The sequence below is a fragment of the Lissotriton vulgaris genome, chromosome 9, assembly GCF_964263255.1.
Source record: "Lissotriton vulgaris chromosome 9, aLisVul1.2, whole genome shotgun sequence".
Lineage (NCBI taxonomy): Eukaryota > Metazoa > Chordata > Amphibia > Caudata > Salamandridae > Lissotriton > Lissotriton vulgaris.
In genome coordinates, this window is record NC_141697.1 from 475,593,747 (window position 1) to 475,618,370 (window position 24,624).

Consider the following 24,624-nt stretch of genomic DNA (forward strand, 5'->3'; position numbering starts at 1 on the left):
ACGCCTCACTCAATACCACCCTCGTGCCCCAACAAACCCCCTCCCTCCCTCCACTCTCTCCCTATTACATAGGCAATGGGGCCATTGGCCCTTATGATGGAAAGTGAGTTAGTGGCCCTGTGTTCACCCACCCTTCCAACTTGTTCCTGCCTAAATTATAATCAAAACCAAACATTTGCTACATTACACAGAGACATACATTACTTCCTTAACCTGTGATACCACAACCTAATACATCTTCCTATGTCCCCATGTACCATTAATTCAAAGCTAGAAAAAAAGACTTCAAATACTCTTTAGCTTGCATCTCTGAGATAAAGAAGCGTTGGCCCTTAGAAATTACTTTAAGTGTGGCAGAATTCAACAAAAAAGCTTGTGCCCCCTTTCCCTGAAAGGGAGTGAATAACTGGCGCAACTGCCACCTTTTCTCCATCGTTTAATGACAATAATCGGGCCTTACAAAAAATTGCGTGCCCTTCCCCGCCCTCTTTCTATCAGGCCGTGCAAGATCATAAATGGCCTGGCGAACCAAAAAATTGTTCAAACAAATCAAAATCACCCGTGGTCTTAGATCAAATTGTCCAGCTTTCGCAGCCCGCTGTTTAAATGGGAACCTTTGTGCCCTTTGCACTTCAGTAGCCCAATTCCACCCTGCCAACTAAAAAATGGCCTCTGCAAATAACTCCACCACAAACTTGCGAACGTCCTGTCCCTCAATCCCCTCATGCACCCCTAAAATTCTGAGATTATTCCTCCGTAGCCTATTCACTAAGGCCACTAGCTTAGATTGTATGTTATCTCTATGTAGACTTATATCTTCTGTAACCACCTTCTGCGCCGCCATTTAATCCTCCAGTGTAGAGATTCTTGCCTCATCCTCATTCATCCTCTCAGTAAATTAATTGCACATTTTAGCAATCCTTCTGACTGTATTTTGAAGTTTGCGACACGCCGTGTGGGTTTTGGCATTCTCTGTACAGGTCTCCACTCTATGATCTGAAATACATCGATACATTGACTCCAGGGAGAGCTCATAGTCTGGTTTCTCTACTGGGCCGCCCTAGGTTCGTTCATCAGTTTTATTAGTTTCAGGGGTCATTTCAACTGAGGAGGAGAAATCCCACAACAAGTTCTTAGTTACTTCTGGCCGATCCCCCTGCTCCTTATTTAGAACTTGTTTGCGCACCATAGTTACCTAGAAATTTTCATCTTCCAGATTTGTACTATTCAAATGGCTGCCAATACTCATTACTGATTCCTCCAAAGAACCTGATTTAATACCTGATTCACACTCATTGTCCGACAAATCCGAAGGGTCTGACAGGGAAAAAAATGGCTCACCTGAATCACTCCAATGGTCTGCTCTGCTCTTGAAGCCCCATTGTCATCATACTTAATTCAGTCACTGCAGCTAACTCTCCCAAAACTAGGCCAGTATCTATGACATTCTCTTTAATCTCTGCTTATCACTGTGAAACATCCTTTTCCACCAATTTCCCCTGTGCTATATCATTATCGATATTGCCATTTCCACCATCTTCTTTTTCCTCTGTTGCAGCCTTAGACACATGAGGGGTTAGCTGGTTTTTTTCTATTTGCTGCTAGGAATATCTGGGGTACTTTTTTACCCCTTGTTCACCTCCTTGCAGCGAGTTCTCCATAACCCCTTCTGCGCCCTCCAGCGTCACTTAACATTGTGCCCAACAAGTGCTGCCATATTCACTGCTTCAGTAACAGAGCTGATTTTCCCTCCACAGGCCGTTTTGGGAGGCATGTCAGTGCCCAGCAACACTCAATAGCTGTTAGCACTGACCCCCAGCCACAAAATCAATAACTATTCTTTTTGTTAGAGCCAAAGATATGCCAAGAGTGTGCCCCCACTCAGGCGCACTCGCAACTTGAACCTTCACCAGCCGGCCGCTCTCCAACTCCTCTGCCGATGCTTCTCTCACTGCCAGTTTCAATAACTTCCTCCAAGTCCACAGTTCACAGGCATACACAGCGCTTTCCATCTCCTCGCTACCGCTTCAACCCCCTCATCAACCCATCCTGCCAACGCAGCCATTTCATGCAAACCCAGTCAAACCACCAGCCTCACCGATTTCCAACTCCTCGCTGCCTCTACCGCACGCCAACACACCCATCCAGCAGCCCTTCCGATGCTACTCCTGCTGCCGATTCCTCCAACTCCTACAGGTGTGTGCAGCAGGTGAGCGCACCTTGCCGAGGTAACCTTCACATGCGATTCCTGATTATTTTCGGCGCTTTTCCGTGCCTTCTAACAGTTTTTACTTTTAGATTCTATGTTCTTGCCTTTTGTTTGTTTTGCCTCCATTCATTCTCCTCAATTTGTACCGTTTTTACAGTTTTTCTCGACCTATTAACTGCAGAATATTGAGGGCGGGGGAAAACAGTTGGGAGCTCCTCACTCACACGTCCATCCAGTGGACGCCATCTTGCCTAAACAGCGCATCGTTTTAGTGCTTTCTGTTTTGGTATCTATTCTCTCATCAGTGACTGTGTTGTTTCTATTATTAGCTACCATTAATAAAGGTACCACCGCTGGTAAAAATAACCATGTCCATGTTACTAATAAAATACTACATAAACAAGCTCTACAACATTTTTGCTTACAACCTCGTTTTGGTTGTTCAGTGACTTTAGCTTCTGCCATTTTCAATCAAAGGAAATATCCTTTTCCTCTTTTCTTTTCTTAATCAATTTAAAGGAAGAATGTGAACTTTATCTTATGGTGGTCTCAATTTGCTTTCATCAATCTGACTGACAGAGGGTCTCTCTGATTCTTCATGTAAATCTACATTTTCAAACTCTTCGAGTATGATGTATGTTCACTCAGGACCCTTATATTTTCTTTTCAAAATTCTCAATCTTGGGCTTCTTCGTGTGGACTTTGCTAGTGACTTCTTTGGTTCTGTTTGACTTGAAACCTCATTTACTTGCTCTGGGTTCTTCCTTGATTTTCCTAAATAATATTTTAGTCTTTTAACTTCAGCTGGCCAATTGTCACCTTTTCTAACTCTTTTGACCTCAACTATGCTTTCACCTTCTCCGTCTTTCTCTAAGATTCTTTTATTTTCACTTTGTCTAGGCACAATTTGCTCTTGTTCTCTCTCACTTTCTGGTTGTCTTTGTTCCGTATTTCCTATATTTTGTTCTCCTTACACTTGTTCTTGTATTTGTTCCTCTACATCTAACTGGTCCTGTTCAGGTATTTCTGTAGTTTGTTCTTGTTCTTCCTGAACCTGTTCTTCTCCCCCTATCTGATCCTGTTCAGGTCTTATTTCAATTTGCTCTTCTTCCGCATGAACGTGTTCTTCTTCTCCTTTCTGTCCCTGCTCAGGATTCTCATTAGCTTTGTTTATTTCTTCCTGAGTAGGTAAAGGTAAAGGCGGTGGCAGAGTCTCCCCCTCCCACTTATGATACCAACTAGCGCTGCTGCAAAGAAGACTGTTTGAGACTGTTTGAATCAATATAATTGTTGTGCGAATTTTAAACGGGCGCTTTTTAAAAGCTAATCATTTTTTGCAACATTATAATGTAAATCTAATTTTATTACTCACTCGCAACTAGATTCTCAGGGACTCTGCGCTCAATTGCTAGCCTGCACGCCTCGTTCCGACTCAGTGATTAGCACCGTAGAGCGGAGGGCGGACAGGCAAGAGCCAGACACACTTCCGCCCCGTGAGCGGTTAGCGCTCTAGTTTCCCTTAATGCGAGGGACATATAGCCATCCCACCACTCTGAGCGCGCAGCGGTCGCACGCAGGGGAACGCCTAAGGGATCGCCTAAGAGGAGCCAAAGAGTAGCCCGTCTGCGCCCGTCCGCGACAGGACGGGGCCTGGGGCCATGGGCTCTGCTCCTCAAGGGTCCTTCTCTACTACAAGGACACCTAGAATTCTCGTAACTTTTTAACACAATTACGCACCACTCCCCTTAAAGGATGCAATAGAGACTCTTGGCCATGTCCAGAGGGTCCTTTTTCCTGCATAAATTGTCAGTTTCAGGCATCCCACACTGTACCAATTGTTAGAGATAAGCCACTGAAACCTTTGTTAGAATGCGGTCTGAAGAGTTTTTTTATTGAATGTGCGTTCTTTGCCTAAGCACCATTTGGAAGTATGGGACCTTGTGTTTTCTCTACAGCCTGATATTTGCTTTTTAACTGAATCCTGGATGAAGCCTCATACTGTTCCCGCGATAACGTTAGGGGTTCCGTTGGGCTATAAGTTTTTACATCGTGATCGCCCTAATAAAATTGGGGGCGGATTAGCCATTCTACATAAGGAAGAATTGAAGGTTGCTATACTGGAGCAATTCCATTGTCCATCAATGGAGATTATGATTTTTAAAATAAGCTCTGATGCAAAAACCTTTTGGAAAGGAGCCCTAGTGTACCGCCCTCCAGGACCTATGTCAGACTTTACCCTATCTCTCGTGGAAGTACTGGCACCGTATTTTAAAGCGAAAGAAAATTTTATTCTCTTGGGTGATTTTAATATTCATGTCGATACCCCTTCGCCCCCAGAAATCTTAACATTTTTAGCCGATCTTTCTACTCTGGGCCTTGAAATGTATAACAAGGGCCCTACACACATAGGAGGTCACACATTGGACATACTTTTTTCCAATTGCCCCAATATACGATGTTACCCTGCTACCCAAATAAGCTGGTCTGACCACTACTTAGTGGAATTCTCCTTACTGGGTGTATCCAAATCCTCCCATAAGCCACCGCTCCTACCAATTTGGAGACGACAATGGCAAAAGATAACAGTAGAAGAGCTAGAGAGAGTATGGAAGAGACCAATCTTCACTGAGATAGATAATGTGGATTCGGCTCTCTCCAAACTCATTGAATCCCTTACAAAAGCAGCAGACATACTAGCACCGCTAAAACTACATAAACAACACCCCACCTCTAAGCGCGAAATATGGTATACTGAAGCACTTAGAGTAGAGAAACAGGGATGCAGAAAGATAGAGAAGAAATGGAGGAAAATCCAAACTGAGGAGAATAAAAAGGCACATCAAGAGGCCCAATCAAATTACTATAAAAACATTAGGCTGGCAAGGAAAAACAGTCTTATCCAGCAACTTGAGGAAGCAGGTAACTCCTCTAAAGAACTCTACAAAATACTACAGACCTTTGTCAAACCAATGGCCTGTGAAAGTTTGGATGATTTTTCCCAGCCTCTCTGTGACATCTCTCTGTTTTTTGAGAACAAAATAAATACGATCTATGATAAAATCATGGCAGCCTCCAGTATCATGAACAGTTCTCTCGACCCACCTAAATCACCCATATCTGGGGACCATTCATTTACCACCTTCCCATTAATTAATGATACTGATTTTTCCAACCTTATCAGTCATATAAAATCTGGGTCTCCGGATGATTTTCTACCCGCCAAAAAGATCGCCCCCTTGAGTACTTTGATTGGACCTGAGGTCAAATTTGTACTAAATCTTTCGCAGAAAGTACGCACCTGCATGATTTGTTGCCAGTTCAATCCAGGCAAAGGCATTCCGGTGGAACAAGGTGGATTCCATCCCCCTGACCACCCTTTTGAAGTCCTCCAGATGAATTATATCCAGATGGACAGATGTCGAGGATACAAATATGTCCGAGTAGTTGTATGTGCACTATCCAGATGGACAGAAGCATATCCAGTCCCAGATTACACTGCTGTAACAACTGCCAGGCAGTTGGTTCGAGAGTATTTTCCACGCTATGGTTTGCCACGTGTCGTGTACTCAGATAACGGGAAGCCATTCTTCTCTGAATTAATGAAACAAGTATCTCTTCTGTTAGGGTACCAGTGGAAGTTCCATTGTGTACGACATCCAGAGGCAGCCGGACTAGTCGAGAGACATAATCAGACACTTAAAACAAAGTTAGCGAAGGTCTGTGCAGAACAAGGCGTGGATTGGATGGTAGCCTTGCCGGTTGCCCTCTTTTACATGCGTATGATAGCCCATTCCAGAACAGGACTGTCCCCTTACGAGGTGGTTTTTGGTAGGCCCCCAAATATGTGGGGTACTCCGATGCCCAAGAGAATTATCGATGTTGACAGTAATATGCTGACAGATTACCTGGCTTCCTTGATGTCTGCACTCCTCTCTTGTCGTTCACAGGTTGCAGCCGCCTTCCCCGACAACACCCAAGTGAAGGAGCACACCGTCGTTCCTGGTGACGTTGTTCTCATTCGGAATTTTGACCGTTCAAGCCCTCTCGAGCCCCGCTGGAAAACACCGAAACTGGTATTGCTTACAACGAGGACTGCCGTCAAGGTCGAGGGAAGAAAGGGCTGGATCCATGCCCAGCACATAAAAAAGCTCCATGGACTAACAGACTCTGTTATCAAAACTAAGGACTGCCTCGAAACCAGTGACTCAAAGCCCCCTTTGCTAGAAAAAACTCTGCAACAGGAGTATAAATCCAAGTTACGGTCTAGTAAGTCAGACAGCGTTTAATTGTTTAAGTCCCCCTCGGGTGAAGCGGTTAGACAGGTTCCTGACATGTATAAGATCGTAGGCCAGAATAGTACTAGACAGAGAGATAAGAGAGAGAAATACTGCAAGACCCTACGCAGCAGATGTATAATAACTCTGATTATTATGTTCCTTCTAAGCATATCAGTTATATGTATCAGTTTAACGCTACATGTTTTCTTTCCTCCTATTGCTTCACATATGCACTCTTCTTTCAATGACACTACAGAGCACACATTCAGTGACCTGCCACCCCACGAACTATCATATCGACTAGCACTGTGCAACAATACTTTTATTCGAATGTTGCACCATTCTCATCAGGCCAGCAATGTTACGAATTGCTGGGTATGTGGCCGACTCCCACCTTACCAGAAAACGAAGGGAGTTCTGCCCCTCTTTCCTTTCCCGTTCTCCCACAATGGTTCGTGTGGAGCATGGTTTGCTTTAATGACATCATTAGACAGAAAGTCCATAGTTAACAAGGATGAATGGATATATGGAAACCTGAATACAGTTACGAATAAAGCATGTTTTCCCGATAAAGATGGTTTTCCCCAGAGGAAAGGAACAGATCTAGAAAATGAAGTGTACGAACAAGGAAATGCTTCCCTTAACTTTATGATTTTAAATGTCCAGCTCGAGAAAAACACAGGTCCACCGTTCATATCAGTCCTACCAGTAAAAGGTGAACTATGCGTTACAAGGCAAGGATCAGTACATTTAGGACACAGTGATTGTAATACTGTAATCGAGTTCAATGATAAAGGAAAGTCTACTTTCAAAGCTTCCCACCATTCCTATTTCATTTGTGGTCAGACAGCCTATGTACATCTGCCTTTAGACTGGGTTGGGACGTGTTATATAGCATTCCTGTTGCCACCAGTCTTTCTAGCCCCATCCCATTATCATCGAGATTCCCGACTAGTACATGTTAGACACAGGAGGGAGATCAATTCCCCAGTTGTTGATCAGACTGAGACAGCTTGGGAGCAATATACAGATTTCGTTAAAGGATACTTCTGCTTCATAGGTCCCGTCCAAAACAGTAAACTTATACGCAGGTTAACAAGAACACTTGAAGCAGTAGTAAATGAGACTGCATCTGCTCTAGCGAACTTAACAGAGGAGCAGTCAGCTATGAGACTTGTTGTTCTTCAGAACCGCCTTGTTCTTGACGTCATCCTGGCAGATAGGGGCGGAGCTTGTAGAGTGATCGGCTCCAGTTGTTGTGTGTTTATTCCTAATAATGCGCCATCCGTGTATGCAGCAATAACAAGACTCCATAAGATAGCTCACAAGATGCATCAAGATCCATGGACATGGTCCAGTTGGCTCTGGAGTATACTATCAGGATGGGGCTGGACAGTATTAACGTTCCTAGGAATGATACTGTTTGTTATATTCAGTTGTTGTCTCTGTTTGCAATGTGGCCCGGCAATTTGCGGCTTGTGCGCCACTGCCTGTATTCCCAATCCACGTATCCAGAAAAGAAAAGAAGAGCAAATGATGCAGTATGACCATATACAAGGTCTTATGCAAATAGATGTGACTTGAAGGGAACGTAGGGGACAAGGAGGGAATGAGGTAAATGAAATTTTATATGGCCAAGTATGTCCCCTATCGTGTACCCCAACGTTCAGTGTATGTGCATGACATCCATGCATTTTCCCTCTGTGGCCGAAATGAAGACGCATCTGCATTTGCGTCCAACGTTAGCATGTCAACTACCAGGCCCTCCATGAAAGAAATGATAATTCTGCCTTAAAGCCTATGTTGCCAATGTCTTTACATGGTGCACGTTTAAATATCGAGATGCGCCCGTTTTGTGGCACAGCCGAGCCAGGACCCGAATTCAGGCTCCGAGGCTCCAAGCCTCCTGACACTCTGAAAGCTGCAGTCTGGCTATGAATCCCTGACCTCTTGCATACTTCCTGCTTAGCCGAGAGGTGCCCAGCCAGGCCTGCCAAGACAGTGTTATGCCTACAGTTATCTGCTTCGCTCCACAGAAATACATTCCTGCCTAATGAAAAGGGTAAACATATTCCGCCTGCAGAAGATAGGGCCTAGCCTTTCTGTCTCCATTCAAGTGATTTACAGAGCTCGCATCCATAGAAAGCCCACAGCCCCCATGCTATACGCGAAGAAATATAGGCCCACACTAGCGTTTATTGATGAGCAGCCTTTGCTCAAGCGACCTTTAAGTCAGATAATACATCCTCCGAACTCAAGATATCAGATAATGCCAGAGGTACAGGTCGCCCTGACATCCATGACTTCTCTACTAACACAAAAGTTAGCCCCTCCTGTTTTCCCCAGCTGCACGTCAATTACACGTCATGACTAGGTTACGCACACAAGTAGGGTAAAGGTTCCAGTTGCCATGCAGACCCCCTCCATGTACCCACCCACCTATGACACACCTTATGACTCATCAAGGGAACGCCCACATGTACACCTTCTTTCACACCTATGTGTTCTTATCTCTCTCTCTTTCACTTGCTCCACCTTCTCTATGCAAGTTAATGTATGTTTGAACTATAAATGATGTACTCTGTGAATAAACGTCAGATGACGACCCTTCCTGAACCTTAGTGGTGATGGAACCCGATTCTCCTCTAACTGCAGTTAGTGAATAAAGCCCTTTTGAATCGGACACCACGGACTCTGCCTCTCATTATATGCATGACCCTTGTTAATGTATAGAAATTATGACAGGGTAATTCATTTATTTACCACACATGGAAAGGCGGGTACCTATGGAGTGGAAGAGAGCGGTGGTGAACCCAATACGTAAGAACACGGCACACCCATGGATGGATCTTTCCAACCTCCGACCCATCTCCCTCTTGCCATACTTTAGCAAGATGGTCGAGAAGCATGTAAACACCTGTTTGTCAAAATACATCGAGGCAGCGGGAGGTCTGGATCCCTCGCAATCAGGGTTCAGACCTAATCACAGCACCGAAACTGCCCTCCTCTCAGTGACCGATATGATCCGGATGACACTAGATGGAGGGGGCTCGCTGATTCTGGTGCTGTTAGATTTGTCCGCTGCCTTCGACACGGTGTCACATGAGATCCTTATCGGCCGCCTGCGGGAGATAGGCATTGGAGGTGTGGCACTGTCCTGGGTAGAGAGCTTTCTCACAGGTCGCTCACAAGGTGTCAGACTGGGCTCCCTTCATTCCATCTTTAGGGAGCTCACCAAGGGAGTGCCACAAGGCTCATGTCTAAGCCCCACACTATTTAACGTGTATGTGGCCCCCTTGGCTGGCATTGTGAGAGAATATGGGTTCACCCCGGTGTCTTATGCTGACAACACCCAACTCCTGTTCCCTTTCCAGTCCCTCACTCCAGCAATAAGGAAATCTTTTGCGGATGGTATGAGGGCGGTTTCAAACTGGATGGCTGCGAATTGCCTTCAATGCAATGTAGGCAAAACAGTGGTGATGTTATTCAGAGACACCCTGCTCTTCTGGTCCCCAGAATGGTGGCCTCCAGATCTTGGGCCAGTGCCAAGCCCAAAACAGACCCTTAAAAATCTTGGTGTACGTCTGGATCAGGCACTGGTACTTAAAGAACATGCCAATCAAGTCGCTGGTCTATGCTTCCATACCATCGGACATTTGCGACGTGTTTTCCATTCTTGCCTGACAATCATCGTAAGACTCTGGTCCAGACGTTGGTGGTCAGTAGATTGGACTATTGTAATGGCTTGTTCATCTCTGCCAATGAGGAACAACTCAACCGCCTGCAAATGGTCCAGAACACTGCTGCAAGGCTAGTGCTTAATGCTCTGCCCAGGGCTCCCTCCCGTCCGCTCTTGGATAACCTTCATTGGCTGCCTGTTCGGCAACGGGTTAAATATAAAATCTGCTGTACTATACATAAATGTCTCTTTGGTACAGGCCCCAAATACTTAACGGACAAGTTCATTCCTTACAGTCCTGGACGCTCCCTGCGTTCAAGTAATCAGCAACTGCTCCAGGTCCCTAGAATCAAGAGGGCAAGACAGGGAGGACGTGCAATCTCTTATAAAGGCCCCATTCTTTGGAACTCACTTCCACTTGCCCTAAAGACTAATTTGAATTTCCAATCCTTCAGGAAGGTCCTTAAGACCCATCTATACCCCACCCTATAATCTACTGGCAGTACATTTATTTGATTATCAGTCCAACATCTGTATTTATGCGCAAACACGGAGATACCCTTCTGGGGGTCGAATCCTGCGCTATATAAGAAAATAAATAAATAAATAGGTACTTCTTTCTCTGTCTTTTGCTTTCTACTTTCCTGTCTCTCTGTATTATTTCTTCTTCTTGTTTTGATAACAACTTCAGGTATTTAAATCACTGGTATCCAGTCTTCTTGACCTGTACTGGGTTGCTCATAATCTATTTGCCTGTTGGTATCTATTTCTCTAGATTCTTCAGCTTCACCACCTTCAGCTTCTGACTTTTCAGTTTGTTCAGTCAGTTGCTGCTCTTGCTGTTCAGGTGGACCTGATACTCTTCTGGTATGACTAGCATGAATCCAATTGGGTAAACCTGCACACTTCACTGCTGTTGTAGTGACTAGTATGACTTGTCATGGTTTATCCCACCAGGGTGCTAGACACGATTATTTTTTTTTTTAATTTTTATTAGAGAAATGACATAAAAAACAGAGTCAAACATAAAGAAGAAGATAATACAATACATGATATCTATGTCATTACTCAAATATTCTATTTTCACCCACCCCCCCACCCGTTGCTCGACACGATTTTCTGGTGTCTTTCTTCACTAACACCCAATCTCCAAGATTCAAATCATGCGCTTGACTTGGCTGCCTTGCAACTGCGTCTTCTCCAACCTGATGAGAGACAGAACGCACCAGATCAGCCAATCCTTTGCAATAGTCTAATACCAAATCATCAGTTACATTCATTCATTAATTTCCAGTAATGAATGCTTGTCTCATTGCCCTTCCCATCAGGATTTCGTGTGGACTTAATCCTGTGTTTCTGTCAGGGATGCTCCTGAGACCCATTAGTATGAGTGGCAGAGAATCTGGCAATTTCAGCATTTTGGATGCACACACCTTCCCTGATCTTGATTTAATTGTGCCATTTAGCTGTTCAACTACTCCAGAAGCCTCTGGACGGTAAGCACAGTGTAGTTTTTGTTCAATAATAAATGCAGCACAGATTAATCGGATTATCTCATAATCAAAATGAGATCCTCTATCTGATTCCAAAGTCACTGGAAAACCAAATCTCAGTATCAATTCCCTCAGCAATAATTTTGCAACTGTCAAACTGTCATTTCTTCTAGTGGGATATCTTGAAAACAAACACAAACACACTATGACCAAAACATATTTCAGTCCATTGCATGGTGGTAACTCGTTAAAATCTAACTGTGATCTAGTGAAGGGTCTTTCTGCCTTTCCAATTTTACCCAAGCCAACCACTGTCTTTCTACCTGGGGTTTGCTGCTGACAGATTAAGCATCATTGGCAAAGGCTCTCTGCGACTACCCTAAACTTCGGATTATACCAATTCTGTCCGAAAAGTGTGGTCATTGAATCACTGCCTATATGTGTTGCTCCATGGTATACTCTTGCCATTTGGGAGAGCAGGCAGTCTGGCATGACTGGTCTGCCATCTAAGTATACCCAGACTTGATCTTCTGTCCTTTTTGTACAGCCTGATCTTATCCAGATTTCTTTCTCTCTCTCTTCAGCCTCTTCCTGCAGTTGTCTGACCTCATCCCATTTTTCTAATGCTGAGAAAAACATCAGTTGGCAGCTGGTTTTGACATTTTCCATTTTTCTTATTGATTGCTGATTCGTTTCAGGCACAATATTGAGCATATTGAGCAATTTGGTTGGCATAATATCTATTGCCCGCCGTCACATAGTCTTTTCCTGACTGGTGTGCAGCACATTTGACCACTGCTATTTCGTTTGGCAATTGTAATACTTCCAGCTATTCTTTCACATTTTTGCTGTTTCTCATAGGAGAACCTGAAGAAGTCAGAAGTCCGCTCTGCATCCAGAGCTGGCCAAAGCCATGTACAACCCCAAACCCGTACTGGCTGTCCATACGTATTGTTACTTTCCAATTTTTCCCAATTTTACATGCCTTTCTTAAGGCCACCAATACGGCTACTTGTGCAGACTTGACTCCTCTTAAACAGAATCTTATTATTCTTTTGCAAATCTTGCACTATTCTTGGCGAATAACAAGGAGTCCCTACTATTTCTTTTAGAATCCCTTGCTCAGTCATTTGTTCAATCACTGGAGCAACTCCTGCCTTCACTTCTGAACTCATTTTGTAAGGCTTTGTGTTTGGATAAACTGCACCTTCTTTCACCACTATTTTTACTGGATCAACATTTGTCATTAACCCTATCTCTTTTCCTGAAAATTCCCACACTCCTGGATTTACTGTGGTTTTCAACTCTTCTGGCAATTCATCTTCAGTCATTAATGAAAACATCTCATCCACTTCTGTCCCTTGCTTAGCTAGTAACATTTTGTAAAGAATGTCCTCATCAGGTGTTTGAACAGCAACACCATCAGGAGTATAATAGATTGTGCAGTTCCTCTTGCACAGTAGGTCTCTACCTATCACTGGACTTGAATCACACACCACAAACCAATGCATGTCTTTAAAATTTCCAATAAGCATTTCCATTGGTCTTATAACTGGGATTCTAATCTGCTTGTTTTATACTCCTAAAATTTGGTAGTCTCTCCCAAGAGGTGTAGGTTTGAGATGTCTGCTGTTCTCACAGTAGACCTGGTAGCACCAGTATCCAATAGAAAAGTGATGTCACTACCTTTAACTTTCCCATCAATAAATGGACCTGTGTGATCTACCCGCAAGCATGCACCAAGCACGCACGCCTCTTCCTCCCCCCCCAGGCACCGTCATTACACATAGTCAGAGTCATCTTTATCATTCTGCAAAAATATTGTGAAACCACAGGGTTTTTCTTAATATTTTCTCCTTGAAATCTGGTGTTCACACTTTATTTTTGAATGTTCACATGGTTTGGCATAGGAGCTTGTTGCACCTGATACTGTGGAGTAACTACCTGTTGCTGCTGTTGCTAGTTCACAACCACTTCATTCTGCATCTGCGGATTTAAATGTTGATTTGCCCCATTATTATTCTGAAAAGTCTTACACTCGTTCTTCCAATGTCATTGCTTTCCGCATGACAAGGAAATTTCTTCCTTGCTTCCTCTTTACTCATTCATGCTCTTCCTTTACTACCATTCAACACTTGTTCACTCTGACTCTGCTCTTTCATCTGATTTTCCGTTAGAGCCACTAAATTTGCTTCTTGCTGATCTGCCAACTTCACTTGTGCCCACATAATTTTCTCTTTTAACTTTCTATATTTTGCATCAATGTCGTCGCTGCAATACTTCGCATATTTCAATATCTCGCCAATCGTCTTCCTTTGCCAGTACAACATGTGCTGCTGAATCATCTGACTAATCTCCGGTTTCAAACCATACACAAACCAATACACAAAATGTCCCATATCCTTATCACCAATATTTTCAAAGCCACTATACTGCTTAAACACCTGTAACAACCTGTCATAATAAGCATGCACAGACTCCTTAGGTTCTTTTGTTGTTCTGTCTATTTTCATCCGATTCGTTTCTTTAGGAGGGATTTTCCCTTTCAAGAAAGTAATCACTTGGTGATACTTCTTTATCACCTCTTCTGATGGGACTCCTGTTTTGGAATCTCTTGCATACTCTTCATTCGGCCAATCAACTGTAATCTTACACTCTGTCCATAAATCAGCAGGAACTACAATATCAAATAAGCCATCCAAATCTTTCAACAATACCTTTGAAACTTTCACAAACCTTTCCACTTGCTTTTACCATTCAACAAGTTTCTCTCTCAACTGTGGAAAATCATTTGTAAATGACAAAATATCATGTCTGCTCCAAGGAACATGTACATATCCACCACCAGTTACCTCCCTCATTGGACATACCCTTTCAACCTTTTCTGATTCTCTCATTGGAAATGCAGACAATGCTTCTTTAGCTTGTGCTTCCTCTTTCTTTTTTGTCCATCTAGTTCTCCATTTATCAATGTTCTCCCATTTTCTCAAAATATTCATTAATTCTTTTATCTGCAGTCTCTTACCAGAAGTATTTATGCTTTCTAAATCCTTTTCAGTAAACTCCACTCGATATGGTTTCTGCAACAACTTTGATCTCTCTATATCTATTCCAATCTTTGAAAAACCTCTGTTAACTTCTCATGAACATTGTTTGCTCTTCTAGTTATGCTTTTACACAAAAACAACAGTTCTTCTTCACTATAAATGTTCAATCTTTCTCTGCTTACATTACCAGCTATCATTTCTTCCAAATCCACTTTCAATCTGCTAATATCTATGACTTTTGGTTGTGAATTTCGTTTTTCTATTCCTTGTGCCCATCTCTCTAAGGGACATATGTATCAAGCCAAATTGACTTCGCAAACGCCGAAATTCGCAGAATTTTGGCGTTTGCGAATGCAATTTGGACTAATGGTATGCATCAAGGGAATCTGCTTGAAAAATAAGGAATCGCAAAATTTGCGATTCCTTATCTTGCGATTGCATTTAAGGAATTTCAAATTTTGTGATTCCTTAAATGCAATGTAAGAAGCCAAAAAAAATAGCAAATTGGCCTTAAGGAATCGCAAATTACCACCAACTTTTAGTTGGTGGTAAGTTGCGAATTCCTTTCAAAATGCATATTTTTCCATTTTTCAAAGTGCCATGTGACGTAAATACATGCCCTTAGGGCATGTATGTGCACCACATGTGCACCCATGCAGATTTCAGGGGTGCAACAGGGTGTAACCTTGAAAATATTCTCAATTTGCGATAAGTAAATTGAGAATCGCAAATTTCCCCTTCATTCCTATGGGCCTCCTGGCCCATAGAAATGAATGGGAAATTATTCCTTAATTGCGAATAGCAATTTGCTAATCGCAATTAAGGAATTTTAAGGAATCGCTAAAAAGAAGCGAATTTCTACATACATACCAATTTTGCGATTTCTAAATAGCGATTCCTTAAAAATCGCTATTTAGAAATCGCAAAACGGAATGTTGATACATATGGCCCTAAATCCTCTGAAGTAACAATCGTTGAACCTCCCACTCCACTAAAGCTTGCTGTTACCTATTCTTTCATCTATTCAGGTATAACTTTCTTTGGGGTCTCAGTTAAAGGTTCCATAATTGGAAGATCCATTAATGAAATAACCAAATTGCTCTCACTGACCTGATCATCAGACATCACTATTTCTTTTCTAAAATTACTTAAGGGTACTAATACAATTTGTGGTTTTAGACTACTCTTTTTATCACCATACAATGGGATCACGGGACCAATTGTCACTGGTACTGTCAACGCTTCAGTATTTAAATGCAACTGACTTATTTTCTTTACTAACTCTTCTCTAGTTTTGTTTAAAGCTTCTCTCCTGCTATCTTGCAATACTCTAGCACTTGATGTATCATGAAGAATCTGTGGAACCAATGGTGTACCCAACACTGGAGAACTCGGGATGACCCTACTCGGTACCTCTTGATATGGTGGAGGCTTTTAATTAAAATATACTCCAATAACTCATCATCTCCATACCCTGACATATTTATGTGTTTTGTCTTCTCTTCACACTTGCTTCCGGACTTCTCTTTTGCCATTAACACCGGATATAAACCTTCATAAACTTTTCTTCATTGTTGCATCTGATCCTCACATGTCTCATATGGATATCTAGGTAAAAATGCTCTCAATCTCTTTCCACCTCTGAATTTCTCTCGTTCAAATGCCTCAGTTTCCCATTCTTCCAAAGCCTCATACTGAGTCAACCTAGGTCTTGGCTCTAAATCGTTCATTCTGATTCTCAAATTCTGAAGAATGAATTCTCCCATAAAATTTACCATGTTCGGGGAAAGCTAGAACACCATCACCTTTGATATACTCTATCCAATTCTCCAACCATTTGGTATACTCTATCCAATTCTCCAGCCATACACAAGTATGATATCCTCTTTCCATCATCATAAATGAAGCAGGCGTCTTTGGTGGCAGAACAGGTATTCCCTCTCTAGTCAACACAGGCTTATCTTTCTTAAAGAAATTCTTAATTTTCTTTATTAAGGACATCTTCCTCTTTTCTCCATACAATCTAGATGATCGATATATGAAAGCGTCTTCCGTAAATTCTTGAGTTCTGTTACCTATGTCTCGTACTATTTCAGCGCGACTCACACCAAATATCAAATCAGAATCCAACATACAATTTTCTTTTAACCAATCCTAGCAAAGCTTCTATCAAGCAACCAATCAAAGCTCAGGCTTGCACTGCTCTTCTAACCAATACTAGCGTGTCCTTTTTGTGACATCAGCATTGCTTCTCAGTACTGACCCTCCCTTTACAATCTGCTCCCTTCTCACACCCGCTGTTTCGGCTAATCCCAGCGCGGCTCTCTGTGACGTCAGTATAACTCCTGCAACTGACCCTCCCTTCAAAAGTTAATACAAAAACGTTTTTCTTTAACTTTTCTTAATCAAAATTTGCTAGTAACGACATTAAAACAGTGCTACTCTGTCTGCACCACTAAATAAAGAATAGATTTGACTTGTTCCGAAGTAAATAAGTACCTCTTTTCACTGCGAGTAACACCACTTACCCTTCATTCAAGCTCGGGGAGTACTCGTCTCTACTTCAGCGATACCCCTTTTGCGAAATATGGCTTAGGTCCCTCTTGTAACACCCTTTGTTATCAACTGCACTCTACTTCTACACAATATAGTCCCTAATGTAACACTGTCAGCACTCCATAGCTTCTCAGTATTACGGAAACAGACGAGTAGCCTTCTGCAGTATGGCTTCTGTCACCACCCGCTATTCAAAATTCCATTCCCAGAATGCCCAAGTATCCACTGTACCTGTGCTTCTGGACAACATAAAACAAGTTGTTAAACATAAATCGATAATTAATAATTAATACATATCACCAAACTAGTCAATAATAACCATAGCTCTGCTACCAGAAAACTGATCCAGCGGTCCACCAACAACAGATACACCACTACCACATACTCACCTGGGCCCATAAAACACACAGTGGTTAAACCGCTGGGGGGTTCAAGTTGTATAAAAATGTACAAACTGCTTAGAATTCATTTATTCAAAACCTCTGTTCAATTTTCAACTAACCCTTCGCAGACAATTGGTTGAAACTAGTTGATGGCGATAATTAACTAACTAACGTTTCTATACCTTCTTAAAAAAATCACTACAGACTCAAGAAGTTTTCAAAACTTTATCTGAATGTTTGTTTCATGTGAACAATCTCAATACAGTGCAGTCACCATCATTCGTAGGAGAGAAAATTCAATTAATAGACAGAACACATTTATCTCTGACACATGCAATGATTGATGCCGGAAAGGGAGAGGACAGAGAGAAAAGATCAAAAACATTAACAAATAACAGGAAAATATATTTACCAAGGATGGTGTGGAAGACCAACCCCTTGGCCAAAGGGCTGGTGGGGGTCCCCTGAGATAGATTCAGGAGACAAATACTTCAGGACAGGAATCAGGACATGATAGTTACCCTCTCTAAGATACCAACGGTTGCTCCATGCCCCTCTCTGACACTCTCTTCCTCCTCGAGATTCTCTCGCGATCTTCAGATCTAACCCAATTAAATTAAGATAGAAAATGTCTGCTTCAGGTTCTGCAATCAGTTCTTCATCAGCATCTTACATCATCAGCATCTCTCCCGACATTCAGCGCCCTCCGATCTGACTAAATAACTACAACTATCTTAATTATACCTTTCTTTCTGCATGTTCCACCCATTAATGTTTCAATATTGTAAAATAAAAAATTTTATTGGTCTGGCAAAGGGGGGTCTTTATCACACCATGCTTACCTGACACTAAATTCAGTTAAACCATTGTTCATAAACCCAACTCCTTACTTTTTATTCATAAATTATATTCTCACACACTACATGTTTCAATGTTGAAACATTAATGACACTACGATAAATAGAACATTTCATTGCTGAACCCTGCTCCATCCGTTCCCAGGCTGTAGCATTCGATCTTGGCTCCCTTTCAATTGCTGTGTCATTGACCTTCATGACTTCCCTCTGTGGGCATGCGCAGACTTCGCATCATTCAGCTCATTCAGTTATGCGAGAAAGGCCCAAATACGCACTAATGATAAAAGTTGAATGACAGATGTCAATTTCTCAAAATAAGTGGTTACACTGTATACCACCCACCTCTACCCTATCCCAATTTATTTATTAGACTTATCCCCACATTAGCATTAGTAAAATAGCTTGCTCTAGTTTCAAATAAGCAGGTGCCATGCATGCGAGTCTTCAAGCCGCCATGTTAATAGCTTCTGCTCATGCACCAGAATTCCCTCCAAGCCTTACTTCATCATACTACGTAGATGTAGTTGACGCATGATCAAACAGATTTCCCTTTTAAAGTGGTATCAGTCCTTCCTCAATGTTATCTGAGTTAGTACACCCATTCGCAAGCTTTGCTAACCCGCGTGTTCATGTAAATGCGTATTAGTATTCACAAAACTTTATTAATAACTTGTTAGTGAGTTAAACAAGCGGATTGCTTGGAGCAAGTCTCTTCTCTCCGACACCTTGCTCCATCATGTGATGGAGCAAGGATCATAGAGTCATAGAGTCTGATTATAGGATGTGCCAGTTTCTTCTTAACACATTTCTAATGTTGTTTGCATCGCTTGAGTAGTCTGTGATCAGTCTTACGGTCTATCTATCTCTTGCTTCTGCTCTTAGGGGGTCATTAGGATGGAGGATTTTCCGCATCCTCCGGGCCGGCGGAAGCCACCGCCGGCCCGGAGGATGCGGAAAATCCTCTGCGGACCCACCAGGACCCACCGCCACATTAGGATGGCTGGTGGGTCATGGTTTAGGTCCGCAGCTTTTCCGCCGCGGCTGGCTTACAACCGCGGCGAAAAAGCACTAAAATGGTGAAGGTGTCTCTTAGACACCTTCAGCCAGATTAGGATGTGCATGGAAACATGCTTTTCCGCGGCGGCTTTTCCGCCGTGGAAAAGCATGTGTAACTGCACTGCAGGGGCCCATTGCGGGCCCCCTAGGTGTAGTGGGGGGTGGGGGGTGCACATGGGGGGTACCTATGGTACCCCCCTGCATTTGCGTGCACAATGCAGCAGGCACCGCGCGGTGCCTGCCGCTTTGTGCACGCAAATGCTGTGCATGCATTTTTAACATTGCTGCGGGTGCAGCTTGAAGCTCCACCCGCAGCAATGTTAAAAATAGAGGATGTGACCGCCACCCTGGCGGTCACATCCTAATCTGCACAGAGGGAACGCCGCAGCCCATGCGGACGTTCCCTCATGCTCTGGGGTCGCGGACGGACTCAAGTCCGTCCGCGATCCTAATGACCCCCTTAGTTTGCGAGTTGTCATTGACCAACTCCAGTCTAGATTTTGTAGGCACCTTATTCTTAGCTTGAATTAGAAAATTCCTATGATATCCTTTTGTCCTGAATCTCTGCATGCTTTCTTCAGCTGCTGTCTGGAAATTGCAATCCCTGGTGCAATTTCTCTTAATCTGTAAGAGCTCACCATAGGGTATGCTCATTTTTATTTTATCTAAATGACAGCTGCCTGCATGCAACAAGGAATTTTCATCAGTTGGCTTCCTATGCAAGAAAGTGCATAGTCTACCATCTGCTGCGAATACTGTTAAGTCTAGAAAATTCACAGATGTTTGACTTATTTCACCTGTGAATCTGAGATTCAGATCATTCTCATTGAGCACTCTTGGATAATCCTTTGCTGATTTTTCACTACCCCTGTAGATGATGAAAAGGTGGGCGATGTACCTGTTCCAAATGATGACATTACAGGTTCACTCATCACTGGTGTGGGCCCAAGCCACCATCTTCTCCCACCAGCCAACAAAAAGATTCACATAGCTGGAGGCGAAGCAGGTGCCCATGGCTGTACCGCGTATCTGTCTAAACAGTTGATCCTGAAACATTTTTTTTTTATTATTGAGACAGAAGTCAACAAATTCCATCAGCATCCTGTTATGCTCAATGAATTTCAGTGATTGTCCATTTATAAGGTAGTTCACGGCCTGAAGACCTTTCTTGTGTTCGATGCTGGTATAGAGACTTGAGATGTTGAGTGGCATCATCACAAAGTTTGTCTCCCAGGCAATACCTTCAATCCGCCTCAAAAAGTCTTTATGTCCTACATATAGGAGACCATTTGGGTGACAGAATCAAACAGAAAGTAATCTACAAATGGTGACATGTTCTCAGTTAGGCTGCCCAAAGATGAAACTATAGGACGACCTGGAGGGCTTACTTTGTTCTTATGTATCTTCCGGAGGTGGTAAAAGGTCGGCAAATGTGGTTGTGTACATTCAAGAAAGGCATATTCTTCCTTTTCCAACATGCCTTTTTGATGCCATTTGTTGATGAGCATGTGGTATTCCGCTATGCTGGTCTAATGTTCTTTTCTTACAATCCTTTTGTAGCTCAAGTTGTTTTTTAGTTGTTATATATATATATATATATATATGTATATATATATATATATATATATATATATATATATATATATATATATATATATATATATATATATATATATATTACCTACTGGCTATCGCCAGTAGGTATATATAGTTAGGATTAATTCCCTATGGGACTTTTGAAAATTCTATGTCTAATAACTTTGGCGTTTGTGGATGGAATCGGCTGAAATTTTCAGGAAAATGGCACATTTTGTTTCTGAGCAGCTCCTGAAAATTTGGTGGGGTTTCGTCAAGGGGGGGCTGAGAAAAAAGGGGGGTCCCAAAACGCGTTTTTTGCATTGAGTTTTCCATAGGGCGGTTGGACTCACTTTTAGCTCGAACGGCTGAATGGATTTGCACGAAACTTGGCAAAATTGTAGGGACTGTTAGCCCGATGTGCCTTTGCTAGGTCTCAATATATGTGCTCCAGTAGTTTTTGAGAAATTAACGTTTAAATCAAGATATATATCTGTAACAGCGCTCTGGGCAGCGATCCGGTCCGCTTACTTTTCGCTTATCGGAACTTTGAGCGCAGAAAGCTGATTGGCTCTCCGGTGTCTGTCAACATTCTAAACAGTCCGGAGCGGCCGCCATCTTGTCTCTCGGTAGGATCGAGAGAGAAGAAGAGGTGAAAAACGAAGGGTGAATTTAATGAAAGGGGGCAAGGTATCCCCCTTTTGACCCCCTAGGAATGCTGTTGGGGTTATTAAAGGGACCCGTGGGGAAAAGAAAAAAAAATGATTTTTCACGGTAGAAGCGCTTCACGGGCCGCGAACTGGGCCGCAAACTGGTAGCGAAACGGGAATTCGCCATTTTGTGCTTCGTAAATTAAATTACTAGTTATAAGTGGGTACGGGAGACGTATCCTAATCCCCTATGTTTCCTGAGGGTGGGTGAGGAGGCTGATATATGTTGATACATCTCTTCCAGCGGCTGTGCGTGAGCTTTTTTTTTTTTTTTGCTGCGTGACAGTCCGGAGCGGCCGCCATCTTGTCTCTCGGTAGGATCGAGAGAGAAGAAGAGGTGAAAAACGAAGGGTGAATTTAATGAAAGGGGGCAAGGTATCCCCCTCTTGACCCCCTAGGAATGTTGTTGGGGTTATTAAAGGGACCCGTGGGGAAAAGAAAAAAAAAATGATTTTTCACGGTAGAAGCGCTTCACGGGCCGCGAACTGGGCCGCAAACTGGTAGCGAAACGGGAATTCGCCATTTTGTGCTTCGTAAATTAAATTACTAGTTATAAGTGGGTACGGGAGACGTATCCTAATCCCCTATGTTTCCTGAGGGTGGGTGAGGAGGCTGATATATGTTGATACATCTCTTCCAGCGGCTGTGCGTGAGCTTTTTTTTTTTTTTTGCTGCGTGACAGTCCGGAGCGGCCGCCATCTTGTCTCTCGGTAGGATCGAGAGAGAAGAAAAGGTGAAAAACTAAGGGGGAATTTAATGAAAGGGGGCAAGGTATCCCCCTCTTGACCCCCTAGGAATGTTGTTGGGGTTATTAAAGGGTCCCGTGGGGAAAATAAAAAAAAAATGATTTTTCACGGTAGAAGCGCTTCACGGGCCGCGAACTGGGCCGCAAACTGGTAGCGAAACGGGAATTCGCCATTTTGTGCTTCGTAAATTAAATTACTAGGTATAAGGGGGTGCGGGAGACGTATCCTAATCCCCTATGTTTCCTGAGGGTGGCTGAGGAGGCTGATATATGTTGATACATCTCTTCCAGCGGCTGCGCCATCTTGCCTTTTTTCGAATGCCACAATTTTGTCGTGCACGGCAGCCATTTTAGATGCCAGGCTGGTCCCAGGCTATCACCTACCCCTGCGGATGTAGTTTATGGCCCCAGCTGTAGAGAATTCAGACATGCCAATCCTCCTGATTCAGGCGTGTGAGTACTGATTTCAGTGCTAGTCTCCCGCCTCCCGATTTCTGCAAGCAAAAACCCGGGGGCATATTACTAACAACTAGCGATAATTTTTGTCTATAACTTGTTTAGAGACAAAAATTATCGCCGCACATCGGCGATTTTTATCGCAGATAAACCTTGCTATTATCGCAGAAAAGTCAGCGATATTCATGTATTATCGACCTAATGCTCTTAGCCATGTTATCCACCTCCCATTGGATAACATGGCTAAAACCTGCTCAGGGCAGGTGTTAGCTTTTTGAGATATTCGCGCTTAGTGCGAATATCTCCAAAAGTTGGTAATAGAAGGTAGCGATGTTAGGGACTGTTTCCAGTCGCTAACATCTTGGCACGCCACTTTGCATGTCATTAGTGATAAGTATCACTGACATGCAAAGCCGGGCCCAAGATGGTCGCTATCTCCTTTTAGGTGTCACTAACTGGTGTTAGCGACAGCTTGATAATAGGGAAATAATTTTATCTCCGCTTTCATGGTTTTTAAAGCCAAAAAAGGGGAGATAAACCCCCTTGCTAATATGCCCCACGATTCCTTGGGGGTTTCAGCTGATAGGGCTTGGTATTGTGTTACATGGTAATTTTTCCATGAAACGTCAGAGGGTCGATGTAGGGGTTCTAGAAGAGGTGATAAACCATTTAAGCCTCATGAACAAGCGCATGGTCTTTTAAAGATTTCTGAAGTACTCGGGGCGGCGGTGTGTGTGTGCCCTCTTTCAGGAGCGGGCGGGGGGGCACTGCCAGCAACTTGCCAGGTCAGGTAGTGTTCAACACGTGCATCACCCTTTCTCTGCTTGCTATTGCGCTCCATGCTTCGGAAAGGTAAGAAAAAGAACGTGCATTTGAGTTTGAAATGTCCGATCCTGCAGCAGCACACTTCCAAAGCCCACACATGACAATAACCCGATTCAAGGCCCCATTCACCCGTTTTTCAAAAAATAGATAACACTCCAACAAATTAAGGTTATAAAACTTTATTAACTTTTAACGATAATGAACAGAACAAAAACTAAAAACATTTAAACATTTATTAACACAAAAAGCAACAATGGTTAGAAGCTGTCTTTTGTGCGAATAGTCCCAAGGCAGCACAACGTGCAGAGTTCTGGACGGCACCCAGGTGATGTCGCCTGGGTGCCGCACTGGTTTAGGGATCCTACAATGCTGCTCCGAAAATTGGCGTGGGGCGTCCCGGGTGGGGCGGGGGGAGGCCTCGTCAGTAGCGGTCTGTTGTGCGAATAGTCCCAAGGCAGCACAACGTGCAGAGTTCTGGACGGCACCCAGGTGATGTCGCCTGGGTGCCGCACTGGTTTAGGGATCCTACAATGCAGCACAGAAAAACAGCGTGGGGCGTCCCGGGTGGTGCGGGGGGAGGCCTCGTCAGTAGCGGTCTGTGTCCAGTGTCACATGGCTGACACAACATGTACGACAGGCACCCAGGTGATGTCCAGTAAACTGCCGCACTGGTTTTGGTATCCTACAATGCTGCTCCGAAAATTGGCGTGCGGCGGCCCGGGGGGGGGGGGGGAGGCGGCGTGAACGGGTCTCCCC